The 15135-nt window shown below is 32.8% G+C and overlaps 1 long non-coding RNA gene across 2 annotated transcripts in view; it reads right to left on the bottom strand.

The window, feature by feature from the left end:
- The window catches only part of LOC123383860, a 124851-nt gene that overhangs the window by 62158 nt on the left and 47558 nt on the right, over nucleotides 1-15135 (bottom strand). Inside the window, exon 5 of one of the 2 annotated variants that reach the window (XR_006594160.1) lies at nucleotides 10271-12401. The exons of the other annotated variant lie outside the window; for it this stretch is intronic. This is a non-coding gene — a long non-coding RNA (uncharacterized LOC123383860). Of the gene's footprint in view, nucleotides 1-10270; nucleotides 12402-15135 lie in introns of those variants that run through there. 2 annotated transcript variants of the gene reach the window in all.

Here is a 15135-nt window from a genome sequence, read left to right as displayed (position 1 = left end):
ATATATTTCTTATTATAAATGACAACATCACATCCAGCAATGATGCAGGATTCAAGATCTATCTGTGACACTTCTTTGCACTAGGTGACATGACACCATTCACTTAAGCTTTCTGTGTTTGTCTTTTTTATGTAAAATAGAGATAATAGAACCCACCTCCTAGGATTGATATGATTAAGAAAGATGATTCTTGAAAAATAGATTAACATTGTATATCTTATAGAGAATACATTCAATAAAATTATCAGTATTACTCTTAAATTTATTATTATTACTGGTACCACCAATATGAAGTAACTGAAGAAAATGATCTCACACATCCAGAGACATCAAGGAGTATACTGCCCCTATGCTATTTAGTATAGAATTTTCATTACTCCAGTTTGGTTCAACACTGCATATGCAGACAAGTTAGATGAAGTAAAATGAAATTATAAATTATTTGCGAAATATTAAAATGTATTTTGTGTTTGGTTTCTTGGCATTTGAAAGGAGATGCTACATTTATGCTGTCAAATAACTGCCTGAATGAGTATTCAAAGATAGGGTATTTGAACCATCCTACTCTAGAGAGGCTGAGTAAAACCAGCACCCTTAGGAGAATTGGGTGGAAGCCTGTCTCTCCCCCATTCAACTTTTTATCTCTAGAAACATATGTAGATACCTAGAATTGCTGTACTTCTGTGTTACTTGCAATTTAGTGTTGACACAACAAAAAAGTGATACACCTACAAAGTTATCTTTAAAAATGAGGACTTTCATCTTGGAATAAAATACAACTTAGTAAATCAAAATGTCTCTTGAATAGCTCAGTATCAAGCTCGAATTATAAAATACCATGAAGGCAAGACTTCTATCTCATATCAGCAATGCCCTTTCTCATAGTATAAAGAAAATCAATATGCTAGTAATAATGAAAAAAGGTAATATTTGTATGACTATGTAGCCACTAAAAGTTCATGTTATTACTCTCTCAACCCATTAAAATTTAGTTGAATATAGTAAATAAAAATGCATTCTAAGTTTTCTGCTTGTGACACGTCATCCTACAAATGACAAGTCATGTTACAAATCTATGATAACATAGCTTATCATAGAAATTCTAAGATCCATAAAAGAGAAGATGTCAGAGGGCAATATTGTAAGAATTGGACTGTGGTGCATCCTTCTATAATTACAAGAAATATCTAGGGAAAATCATTATGAGATCATTTGAGAAAATTCTTCAAAGTGAATTACAATGTAGTGTGGGTATTATTACTTACTGGTTATTTATGAAGAATCAGATTGAGGTTGCTATGAGTAAGGCAAGGCTCCAGCAGGCATGGTATTACAACAATAAGAGCAATAAAACTCTTCAATCAGTAATAGCCATATAGTATATATATCGAAAGAAAAAATTGGAGCACTTATATCAATTCAGTTTGGGTGCCATAAAGAAAAAGAACTATACACAAATGAAAAGGGAAGTATGTCTTTCATTTCAAATACTCCATTTAAATCTTCCATTTTGCCAGATTTAAATTTCTACTCTTTCAACTGCCTTAGGTCTTTTAAGTTGCAAACATGATCTCTGACTTTTAAGATGCAATTATGTTTCCAAAAAAATTTTTAGCTTCTGAGGAATCTATTTTATTCCACCAGAAAGAAGTGGAAATTGAAGTCAAATACCTTTTTTTTTTTTTTTTTACAGTGAGGCTTTAATAATGGAATAGTTCTATGGCTCAAAAAAAAAAAAAAAACTCTCAAGTATTACTCTTTAATAATCCAGATTAGATAGTCACAATTAGTGAACTAGACATCACTCTTTTCATTAAAAATTATACCCAAGCATATATAAATAAATCCAATAAATGTAAAATATCAAAATATTTTACATTATGAAATTATTTCCATTATTTCACTTCAGTAATGCTTCAAATACTCCTACATTTTAAAATGTCAGGATTAATACTTACTATTATACATGAAAAAGTTTAAAAATTGGAAATATAAAGTATTATTAACAACATTTATCAAAAACAGAAAAAAACCCTGAGTGCTACAATTGTTATTATGTTTAAATATCCTCTAGGTATAATGTGAATCATTATATCATGATTTTACTTCTGCCTCTGTGACTAATTTGTTTCATTTGTTTAATTTTGTGATATTAAAATTGTATCTTGGTATCAATTCCCATTTGTGACCTCTAACTTTGCTCTTGTAATGGCCAATAGGCTGCAGCAAAATTTTAATTCACCATTCATGACCATGCACCCTTGGTCACAAAGGGAATTACTCATGAGACCAAGGATAAGTTAGTGTAAAGTCATCATCTATATTACTAAAATAATTTTGAAAGTCAGGTATATAACTATTTTCATGATGGACAACACACTGTTAGCATCATTATATGTAATTTAGATTCATAGCCTTTTGAACATATTAAAAAAGTAGAAAATACTAGTAGGCATCATCGACTTTTATCTTTCAGCTTCTAACTATGCATTATAATAAAAGTAATAAAAATCTATTATTCTTCAGAAGGTGAATCTTGTGATGTATAAAATAAATTAAGATTATGTCATATACAAGTTTCCCCTGATCTTTTATAGCAACCTTCAGTTTTCCAGTAGGTGACCATTTGCAGTCATTTGTCATAAACCAATGGTCTTACATGCTGAGGATGCTGCCTGACTGCTGTAGGGGAAGTTAGTTTGATGGAATAGAAATGAAAAGTATAATAGAATATTCATCCCACAGCAAATGCCTTCCAGACTATAGAAAGTCCTCTTAGTGGGTGAAGTTTCTCTCTGACTTGGGCATTCTGAAGGTGAAGCACTGAATATATAGGGAAGAACTCTACTGGGCACCCAAAATAATTTAGTGGTCATTTAAATCTCTTAACTCAAAGGTTAATCCAAACCTGAAATCCTAGAAGCCTGATTGTATTTAGGGACTTGGAATAGATATCCAGCTTGTTTGCAATAGTTAATATCCATTCTGTTTATTTGGATTCCTCCAGGGTTTATTAAATTCAAGAGAGTATTCTGTCCACAATGCATCACATTAGAATTTGAGAGGTATGTCTAGCTTAAGTAAAACAATACCATCAATCCAGACTTTCATAGTGTTTTGAGCTTTAGCTGGGAAATTTTCTTACATCCTGCAATGAGTAAACATTACGATGTTTTGAAATATATGAGTTGTATGCCTGTGAACCAGAAAATATTATATAAAATATGATATATACAATGGCTATAAAGATGCAGAGGACCTTGAACACAGAAGAAGTTTTGTCCACTATCTTTTACCCCCTTCCAAAATGTGGCCCTCTTGGAGTTCCACACTGCACAACTACTCCTTCTCAGGGACTGAGCAGGAAGCTAGTCTAGTGCGCCTCTCAACCTTTCTCAAGTATGGAGACGAGGTCAGGCTCACTGAAACCCTTAAAATCCTTAAATGTGCTTATTTGACTTAAATATATGAAAGACCAGATTCCTCATCTCCAAGAACTTCTGAAATGAAAGAAAAAGTTTATGAGCCCTTAATTATATATCAGAAGATCTTGTTCAATATGAAGTTCTCATAGAACTTTTAATCTGAGAGAAAAAAAATAAACCTTGGATGCCAAGAACTGTCTTTTCCTCTCCTCTCCTTTCTTCTCCTCCTCCTTCTTCATCTTCTTCTGTCTCTCTCACTCTGCCTATGTCTCTCTCACTTGCAATATATTTTGCATTAATATCATTGCATTTTATACATAGTCTATGGTCCATAGTCTCATACAACACACACAGGCATAAAAGTTGCCTTTGTTGTGGTTTTAGTAAATTGAATAATGCCCTTCAAAGATATTCATGTTCTAATCTCTGGGTTTGTGAATTGTTACCTTATATGGCAAAGGGACTTTACAGACATGGTTAAAGAGTTTGAGAAGGGGAAATAATCTTGGATTATCCAGGGAGGCTCTAAACCTAATTACATGTATACACGTAAGAGGGAGGCAAAGGGAGATTTGACTACAAATGTAAGAAAATCGCACATGATAGCGAAATCAGACAGAGATATAAAGATGCTACACTGCTATCTTTGGAAAGTGAGGAAGAGGTCATGGACAAAGGAATGAAAGGAATATAGCTCTAAGTGTTAGAAATAGCAAGGAAATGAATTTTCTGTAAAGACTGTCATTTTCAAACATCAATATACATTTAACAAAGAAATGATTTCTTGGAAGTCCAGAAAGCGAAACCTATACTGCCCAAAGTTGCCTCAAAAATTGCCCTGCATCTAATGGACTCTGTTCTCCAATTACTGATGAAGATATTTTCTACTGATGAAGATATATTTCATAGGATTTTATCTCTACCCTCCCTCTAAATTTTCCACAGATTATTGGACCAGAAATGGGCACAATGTACAAATGCAGCCAATCTCTAGGTGTCCCAAGGCCTGGAATAGAAAAGTGTGAGAAGATAGTGATATATGTATCTCAGGAACATGTCGCGGAGAATTTACAAGAAAATAAGATGAGTTTATATGTAAAAGGGGAAGAAAGATCATGTAGCAAGAGAGGCCACAAGTATAAGCAAGTTATAAGGTCCAAGATTTATGAGGCACTAGGAAAAAAAATGGACAGAGATAAATGAAGCAGATACTCAGAAACCAAGACACAATTAAACTGAGATCATATTGTCCAGAAAAAAGACAAAGAGACTATATGATCCCCATGATGACTTTGGTTCAAGGAAATTTTCCGGTCTTAAGCAAATCCATGAGGATCTCTGTACCTGATAACAAAAAGGGCCCTGGCTACAACAATTTGAGTGTTGAACACCCCAAATCCTGAGTCATATGGGATCTGCATGTATCTTTTGAAGCCAAAGCTGTGAAATTAGACACATCTGGTTTGATCTTCACTTTGACCTTCACTATCTATGGGTCCTTGATGTATAACTAAACCAATAAAAGCCTTACCTTCCTCAGTGCTAAAGTCACTCCTTAGAGTAATTGTGTTGATTCATGAAAAGCACCTGGTATGTTATGCCTAGCATATGGTAACTGTTCAATAAACATCAGCCATTCTTTTTCTTATCATTTTGCTAGAAGAAAGGATAGTTAGCCAGTAAGGTTTGGAAATTAGGAAGATTGCTGGAGGAACAATAAATTTTCATACTATTTTTATAAATTCTATATTTATTTCTACACTGATAATCTCTAAAAATTACAATTTTAAGAGCTAACTCATACAATACTAAGTAGGGTTTTTTTCAGAGCCATACTTTAAAAACCATTAAACACCATCCACAGTAAAAAAAAAAAAAAAACAAAAAACAAAAAACAAAAACATATTGCAATCCTTTTCACACATATTTTTTCCAGTATAAATATTTTCCATTATGGGTGTCTGGGTGGCTCAGTTGGTTAAGCGTCAGACTCTTGATTTTAGCTCAGGTCACGATCTCATGGTTTGTGAGATTGAGCCCCATGTCAGGCTCGGCAAAAACAGCGCCGAGCCTGCTTGGAATTTTCTCTCTTTCTCTCTCTCTCTCTCAAAAATAAGTATTTTTTAAAAGAAAGAAAATTAAAATGGTAGAGAAAATCACATCAACATAAATAAATCTCAAAATTACATTGCGATATAATTTTGCTACAGAGTGATAGGTTTTATATAAAATTTAAAATGATACAAAACCAAATTATGTACTTTGGTGTGATACGATATTTAATAGAAATATAAAATATAATGATAAACTTAAAATTGGGGTAAGTGGTTATCTCCAGGGAGGGAAAGTAGTGAGGAGAATGGAATTGAGAAATAGAAATAATTATATTTGTAGTTTTACTTCTTAAGAAAAGTGGGCACTTAGAAATACATTTAGTATTCTATTTTTAGTGTGCTGAAAATATTTCATTATAATAAAAAAAGGAATATAAAATATAGAAATAATTATAAAGAGAAATCTCTGAGACTATTGTGATACTTATCTTTGCATAATAACTTCATTCGAGTTAAAATAATTAATTCAAACTTTGGTGCCCTCCTAGAGTTAAGATATGGCATATTTTCCATAACCCCATTGAGTGAATTCTTCATATTTCTATCTGGATTTGAACCTTCAGTAAGGTGCCATAAAGCAGTATCTCAACAAAATTCTGCTTGTAAACCTGGACTGGTAAAAGAGTAAACTCTTATTTGTATATGGTCATTACTCAGACTGAATCTTTTTAAAGATTAAGTTTAGCTCAGGCAAAAAAAATGCTTCCATTTTCAGATTTTTGAACTGAAAATGAAGTATCTCCAAAAATGAATTCAGGGAATTGAGGAGTATGAGCTGATTTGTTCAATTTAGAAGAATAGTAGTACATCTACACCACATTGTAATGGCCCAGTAGCACAGAATTTAATGCGTAGATCCTTGTTTTATTTTTATAAGCTCACAGGCAGATCTGATTTATTTAAATCAATGCTTAGCTTTCAAGGTACACTCCATCTATTTAAAATTATAAATCAAATTGATGACAAACATTATCAATGACCTTCCAGTTTATCTGTGTCTTGGTTAACTGATGTCCACTTGGAAAAGACAGATGACAGGACAGTAGAGGCTATTTGATGTAATGAAGACTGATAGCTTCTGCCTTTGTAGAGTGAAGCACATTTGCCATCAATTTAAATTCCAGCAGTTCATTTCAGGCAGAACCACACAAAATAAGAGGGAAAAAAAAGTACAAGGAAGGAGCTATACTTTCAAAAAGATCTGAATATAGTAACTTAAAATGTCAGCAAGCAGAATTTTTATGTTAAATACATGTAAGGAAGGAAGGGGGAAACATATTAGTTGTATTTCCCTCTAATTTGAACGATAGATAGTACTACTACTATTTTTTTTAGATTTCTTAAATGTGTGATATTTTGGTATGAAAAATATGATTCCCATGTGTAAAATATGAAAAAAAAATTACTTCTCATGATCCACTATCCAGTATCAGGAATAGGACAGCAATCATATCATTTACAAATATTAGTGCATTCCTCATTAATTTCATCCATTGCCTACCCCCATGCCTATAATCAATATAATTTTGTTTCTTGCTTTTTCATGTATTTAAAATAGTGTCATGATTTTTGTAGATGTGTATTTTTCTATACATCTGCTTTTCTCCTTTTTTGCTTGTACTGAATTATTTCCTTATTACATATTTTCAACCAACTTATTTAAAAGTTATACACTCTACTTTCTATCCTTTTAATAATCCTAATAATTTTGATAATTTCAAAACTTTTATAGAATTTTAACAAAGTCTAAAGTTAATATTTTACTATCTTCATATGATACTGTTATTAGAATATTTTAAATCTAAAACCACTCTTCTAAGATGCACATGTTGTTTTTTAATATTCTAGGTCTGTCTCTCTTTGTAACTCCTAAAGTAGATTTTAAAAAATTATTTTATAGAGGTGCCTGGGTGGCTCAGTGGTTAAGCGTCCGACTTCAGCTCAGGTCACCATCTTGCGGTCTGTGAGTTCGAGCCCCGAGTTGGGCTCTGGGCTAATGGCTCAGAGGCTGGAGCCTGCTTCCGATTCTGTGTCTCCCTCTCTCTCTCTGTCCCTCTCCCGTTCATGCTCTATCTCTCTCTGTCTCAAAAATAAATAAACGTTAAAAAAAATTAAAAAATTATTTTATATAGACCATTCTTTTTTTAATGTTTTTTTGTTTGTTTTTTGTTTTTTTAATTTCTGAGAGAGACCAAGTGCAAGCGGGGAAGGGGCAGAGAGAGAGGGAGACACAGGATCCAAAGCAGGCTCCAGGCACTTAGTTGTCAGCACAGAGCCAGACAAGGGGCTATAACTCACAAACCGTGAGATCATGACCTGAGCCAAACTCGGAGGCTCAAAGGATTGAGCCACCCAGGCACCCCCTAGACCATTCTTATTTATATTTTACTTAAATGCTTACCTATTTCTTTCCTCACCATTCTTTTTTTTTTTTTTTTGTATCTTTTGATTCCTGAAGTATATTTCTTACAATGTTGTTAATGAAGATATATTATTGGTAAACTCTCTCAGTTTTCTATTATTTATAAAAGCCTTTATTCCACTCTCCTTAAAATATAATTTTGCTGGGAACACAATTGTAAATTAGCAGGATATTTTTTCCTACAATACTATGCAGTTATTATTGCTAGGTGTTCTGGCTTCCTTTTTGCTCATAAGATATCCATCTGCTGTCAGACCAGTTGTCCTTCTTTTATAGGTGATTTGCCTTTCATTCTGCCTGCTTGTAAGTACTTTTTGTCTTTAGTAATGTGCAGTTTCACACTGGCATATCTAGGTATGGATTTTTTTGTATTTATCACACTGAGGATATGTTGTGCTTTCTAATTTTGGGATCACAATACCCATTTATTCCTGGTCAATATTCTCTACTGCCCATACCTGATATATTTTATAAAATATATGTAATAGGGGTGCCTGGGTGGCACAGTTGGTTTAGTGTCAGACCCTTGATTTTGGCTCAGGTCATGATCTCACGTGGTTCATGAGTTTGAGCCCTACATGGGGCTCTGCACTGACAACTCAGAGCCTGGAGCCTACTTCAGATTCTGTGTCTCCCTCTCTGCCTCTCCCTTGCTCACACTATGTCTCTCTGTCTTCAAAAATAAGTAAATGTTAAATAAATAAGTTAATTAAATATATGTAATGTTTTGCTTATATATTTGCTTCCCTGAATTAGCATGCAGGAGACATGTTCTATGAAGGAGACAATTTTTGTTTGTTCCATTTACTTTTGTGTTTATAGTGTCTAACTGGCCCTTGGAATTTATGTAAGATTTAGAAGTAATGCATGGTGGAAACAGATATTTGGGTGTAGAAATGGTTTTTAAAGGAAAAGAGTATAATCTGGGAGCTATATAAAAATATTTTCAGTTCTGTGACTAGCAGAGTAGGTAACATTGGATAATCCTCTATTTTTAGGATGGTTTAAAAAGTTAGGCAAAATATTTTTAACCTGCTTGAAGAGATGGAGCAGCCAATAACATGGTAAAGAACCACCAAATACTATGAGGCACACATTAATATACTATTTATATAACATATATAAAGTATATTGTAATATGGCAATATACATAAATGAATACATGTATACATCAATATATGTATGTGTATATAAATATTCAAGGGTATTCTGTAAACAGAAGAAAACATAATCCCAAATCATAGAGACAACTATGGGATTGTCAGAGACAACTAAAGGGATTAAATAACAAAGAAAATAATAAATATGTCAGAAAATTTAAAAGAATAGTAGATATTTACAGCAAAATCATTGATTTGGAGGTTTAAAATATAAGGAAAATTAACATATATGATAACTATGGCATGTAAGAAGAAAAGGTAAAATTAAAATCATTTAAGGTCTATAGAATGGACAGAGGCCGAAATTAATTCATTTTAGATTTAATGAATTAAAGAAACATACCAAGCATAGATCAAGAATACATAGCTCCCAAACTAATTAAGACAATGAAATAAATTTAAAATACTTAAACAAAAGCAAGGTAAGAAAATTATCACAGAGGAGTGTGTCAAATAGCCCTTGATAATATGGTAATTTTGAATTAAAGTTATGTTTATTAAACGTTAGTGGGCTAAATGCTATACTTAAACAAAAAAGGTTTTAAGGTTATGAACTATAATAAAACTGAAATTAATTATATTATAAATAATATAAAACATATCAACACATAAGTATGGCGAAAAGATTGAAAAAAGTATACCAGACAAAACTAACTAAAAAAAGCTGACATATGCTATACAATAACTATGAGGGAAAATAATTACAAGAGATGATGATTTAAAGTGGAAAGCAGTAAGAAAATATGAGGACTTTTAAAATTAACAAAAGCAAAAGGAGAAATGAAATCCAAATATATAGTGAATGAGTTTAATATTGCTTTTAATAACTGATATAGCAAGGAGACAGGCACTAGTAAAAATAAAGAAGTCCTAAAAATCATTAGTAGACTTATAATGATGATGAGGTCTAGGACACTCCACCAATTACTACATAAAACACACTTTTTATTAAAATTGCACACCAGACATTTACAAACATTGACTACTTTACAGACAAGAAGCAATCTCAACAAGTTTCAAAATTGAAGTCATACTAATGTTTTCTGGACAAAATTCATTAAGCTAGATGTCAATAATAGAATCAAAGAGAATCCTCACATTGAAAATTATTTCCAACTATTTCTAAATATTCCATTGGTGGATGATGAAATCTCAATAATAATGAGGACCTACTTTGGGTCAAACATAATGAAAATACTAAATGATAATAAAATTTTGTGAGATGCAGCTAAAGCTCTGTTTATAGGAAATCTATGGCTTTAAATGCATGCATTATAAGTAAAAGAAGAATACAAATAAGTGAGCTAAGCACTCATCCTAAGAAGTGTTTAAATGACCAAGAAATTAACATCAAAGAACATTGAGGGAAGGGAATAATAAAGAACAAAACTGATAAACTATAAAACAAATATCCAATTGAAAGTCCATGTTTTGAACAAACTGATAAAATTGACAAACGCTTTAAGGGACTTAGCAAAAAAGAGAAGTCATATAATAACAAGAATAAAAAAGGGAAGGTCACTATCCTACAGACATTAACAAGATAATAATTTTATGATAATAAACTTGAACATTTAGATGGAAATAGAAAAATTCCATATTGGTGGGAAAAAAAAATTGGTGAGCTAACAACCAGAAAACAACAAAAAAGGGTAACCTGAATAATAATTTTAATCTAAATAAAACATAATTTTTTTTTCTTAGAAAATGAAACCCCAGAACTTAATGGCTTCACTAATGAATTCTGAAAAACATTTAAGGAAGAAATAATTCTAATCATATACAATATCTTCCAAGTGAGAGAAAAAGAAAGATAACCATCTGCATTGTTTTAGGATATCAAATAGTGACATTGATATCAAATACTGTTGAAGATAGTATGAAATTAGAAAAATACAGGCAGGCCTCATTTACGATCCTAGGTTTTTAAAACTCCTAAAAAGAATATTAACCAAAATATACGAGCAGATTGAATTTATTTAGGATACAAGATTGGTTTCAGGATTTGAATATCAGTGCAATTATTACATGAACACAAAGTAGTCCTCTCAAGTGATGCAAATTTAAAAAATACTTAATAAAAGTCACTATCCACTCACAATAAAAAAGTTCTTTAGCAAGTAGTTACAGAAGGCTATTTTTTAATATGATAAAGAGTATTCAGTAAAACAAACATAAGAACAATCATCACAGATATTGGTGACATGTTGAAAGGTTTGTCTCTGACAACAAAAACAAAATATGGAAACTCTTATCATGTCTTTATGCAACTTTGTACTGGAAGTCCTAGACAACGATCAAAGGTAAGGAAAATAAGCAATGTAATGATTTGAGAGAAAGAAATAAAACTATCATAATGTATAGGTTATACTAAGACTGAAGAAGAAAATCTAAACGTATCTACAGATACATTATTAGACTAATGAAACAGTCTAGCAAGATTACTAGATAAAAATTTAATATAAAAACCTGTATTTCTACATACCAGCTACAAGAATTAGGAAATGCACTTTTAAGTAAAATATCTTCTACAAAACCATAAAATCACAATATTTAAGAATAAACATAACAAAGATATGCAAGAACATAAGGCAGAAAACCAGGAAGTGTTATTGAGACACATAAAAGGAAGGCTTCCCAAAGGAAGGCTGAAACAATTTCATGAATTGGAAGATTTGTTAATGAAAATATGTTAGTTCTCTCTAAATTGCTCTACAAATTCATTCAATCCCATTGAAAATACTAGCAGAATTTTCTGGAGAGTGACAAGTTGCTTTTAAATTCATACAAAAATTCCTAAAACCAAGAATAATCAAAAGTAAGAACAGTGGATAGTTTTGTACCAAAACATAGCAAGATATAGATCTAAAGTAATTAAAGTAAGGCTTAATAATAGACAAACAGTCCTGGGATGTAGTATGGAGGGTAATAAATATAGTTAACAATACTGTTCTGTACATTTGAAATTTCGTAAGAGGGTGTATCTTAAAAGTTCCAATCACAAGAAAAAAAATTTTATAGCTATATGTGGTGATGGATGTTAAATTACTACGATAATCATTTTGAAATATATCCTGTATCAACATATAGCAAATCATTATGTTGCACACCTACAACTAATAGTGTTATAAGTTAGTTTTATCTCAATTAAAAAAATAGACAATAAGAGCATCTAGAGCTAGGCGTAATATGGACAACTGAGTTTCAGCAAAGGTTGCACTCCAGAGCAACCAGAGAGAGGGCAGTCTTCTTAACAACAGGTGGTAGATTGGATATCCATCTGGGAAAAAAGTGAAACTTGAATGTTATTTTATGTCATAGATAACAAAAAGTAACATTGGGGTAGATGTTCAATCTAAGGATGATTGGAAAAACAATAAAATCACTAGAAGATAACATAGAAGGCTTTATTAACATAAGAATTCTTTTTTTTTTTCAACGTTTATTTATTTTTGGGATAGAGAGAGACAGAGCATGAACGGGCGAGGGGCAGAGAGAGAGGGAGACACAGAATCGGAAACAGGCTCCAGGCTCTGAGCCATCAGCCCAGAGCCCGACGCGGGGCTCGAACTCACAGACCGTGAGATCGTGACCTGGCTGAAGTCGGACGCTTAACCGACTGCGCCACCCAGGCGCCCCAAGAATTCTTTTTTTAAAGGTTTATTCATTTATTTTGAAGAGGGAGAGGGAGCATGAGTGGGGCGGGGACAGAGAGAGAGGGAGACAAGAGAATCCCAAGCAGGATCTGCACTGTCAGCACAGTGCCTGACCCAGGGGCTAGAATTCAGCAACTGGAAGATCATGACCTGAGCTTAAATCAAGAGTCAGACCCTCAACCTACTGAGCCACCCAGGTGCTCCTAACATCATAAGTCTTAAATAAGATATAAGATGCACTAAGTATAAAGGGAAAATTGGTAAAATTAAGAATTTCTGTCCATCAAGACACCATTAAGAAACAAGCAATGGACTGGGTCAATAAATTTGTAACAAACAAACATACCAACAAAATCATATTCAGACCTTAGTTTTAAAATTCAATAGATGAGCAGTGCCTGTGTGGCTCAGTGGGTTAAGCGGCTGACTTCGTCTCAGGTCATGATATCATGGTTCATGGGTTTGAGCCCCACTTGGCCTCTGTGCTGACAGGTCAGAGCCTGGAGCCTGCTTCAGATTCTGTGTGTGTCTCTCTCTCTTCCTCTCCCCTCCTCATTTTCTCTCTCTCTCAAAAATAAATAAACATTTAAAAAAATAAATAAAAATAAAATTCTATAAATGAATGAGCAAAAGGTAAACAATAGAAAAAAATGAGCAAGGGGGATGTGCGGGCGGCTCAGTCAGTTGTGTCCAACTCTTGAATTTGGTTCAGGTCATGCATGATCTCAGGGTTCATAAGATTGAGCCCTGCCTCAGGATCTGTGCTGACAGAATGGAGCCTGCTTGGGATTCTCTCTCTCTACCTCTCTCTCTCTCTCTCTCTCTCTCTCTCTCTCTCTGCCCCCCCCCCCCCACTCATGTTCATGCTCTCTCTCTTAAAATAAATAAACTTAAGAAAAATCATGAGAAAAAAAAAGAAAAAAAATTAGCAAGGGACCCTAGAAATCAATTCAAAAAGAGGAGAACCAAATGGCCAATAAACGTAAGAAAAGGTGGTCATACTTATTAGTAACAAGAGAAATGCAAGTTAAAATCACTACACATTTACCAAAATAGCTAAAATGAAAAGAACTGACTAGGAATTGGAGTGGAAGAAAATCAATGGGAATGTGCATAAACTGAACATAGGAAAATAAATTTGCACAGTTTGGAAAGCTATATGGTGGTATCTTTTATAGTTTATCATATACATACCCCATGACCTAACAACTTACCACCCAGATATATACCAAACAGAACTGCATGCATTGTGCAACAAAAGACATTCACAAGCATGTCCATAATAGCATTTTAAGGCCATTTTTTGGAAAATAACTAAACTATTCATTAACAGGATGTGTATATATAATGGAAAACTATAGCTACAGGTAAATATAGCTACTATGCTATAGTATAGCTCAACTATCGCTACTATACTACAGGTAAATCTCACATCATAATGTTAAAGATAAACAAGGAAGAATATATGCAAGTTATTCAAAACACATTAAGTTCAAAAATAATTTAAACTATTTTATTTATGTGTTTATGATTAGGTTGTTAAGCTATCAAGTAAAGTATGGAAGTGTTTACCTTTTGTAGGAGGTAGGAGAGTGGCCAAAAGATAGGTTTTAGGAGGGGCTAGCAATGTCTTTTTTCTAGACCTGGGTGTTAGTTACATGAGTATTGCCTTGTGATAAATTGAGATGCATGTTTTTTCTTTACTCTTATCTCTATGGGTATTGAATAATAGAAAAAAAAAGGTCAGCACTAGAAAAATAATAAATGGGAAATGAGCAAATAGATTCTGGAGGCATTAATCAAGTTAGGGGACTATGGCAATTGTCTATCCCAAAAGTGTAAGCACTTAGGCAAGAATGATTTCAGTAGACAAATAAAAGAGAGGACAGGTAAAAAGAATCAATCAAAAGGAAAATTAATATAAAGATAAGACATGATCATATAAATACCACAAGTTCAGGAAGAAGAGAAATCTGGGATTAAATTATTTTTTTCTACTGCATAGGATCAATGGGGCCTGGGCAAAATGTTTAAATTTTATGAGTCTCTGTTTCTTCACCCATGCACTGGGGAGAATGATGTATGTGGCACAGAAGCACATATATAAACTGAGATAAAAACTACAAGTGGCCAAGCACAGGATTTGACAAAATTTAGGAACTCAATGAATGCCTCTTCTCTTTCTTCAATATGTTTCTCCCAATAAAATTATCTTATTCATGTGAAATTAAGAAATTATAAGTCATCATTTGTATATTAAGAACATGTTTTAAAACTGAAAATTACATGAAAAAAATAGATTTTTAATGATTTTGGAAATTTATTTTGAAATGTACCCTGCATTTTAGTTCATTAATA

This window comes from Felis catus, chromosome A2 (genome assembly GCF_018350175.1).
Source record: "Felis catus isolate Fca126 chromosome A2, F.catus_Fca126_mat1.0, whole genome shotgun sequence".
Classification (NCBI taxonomy): Eukaryota; Metazoa; Chordata; class Mammalia; order Carnivora; family Felidae; genus Felis; species Felis catus.
The sequence above is the reverse complement of the archived record's forward strand: the minus strand, read 5'-3'. Positions and strand labels throughout refer to the sequence as shown.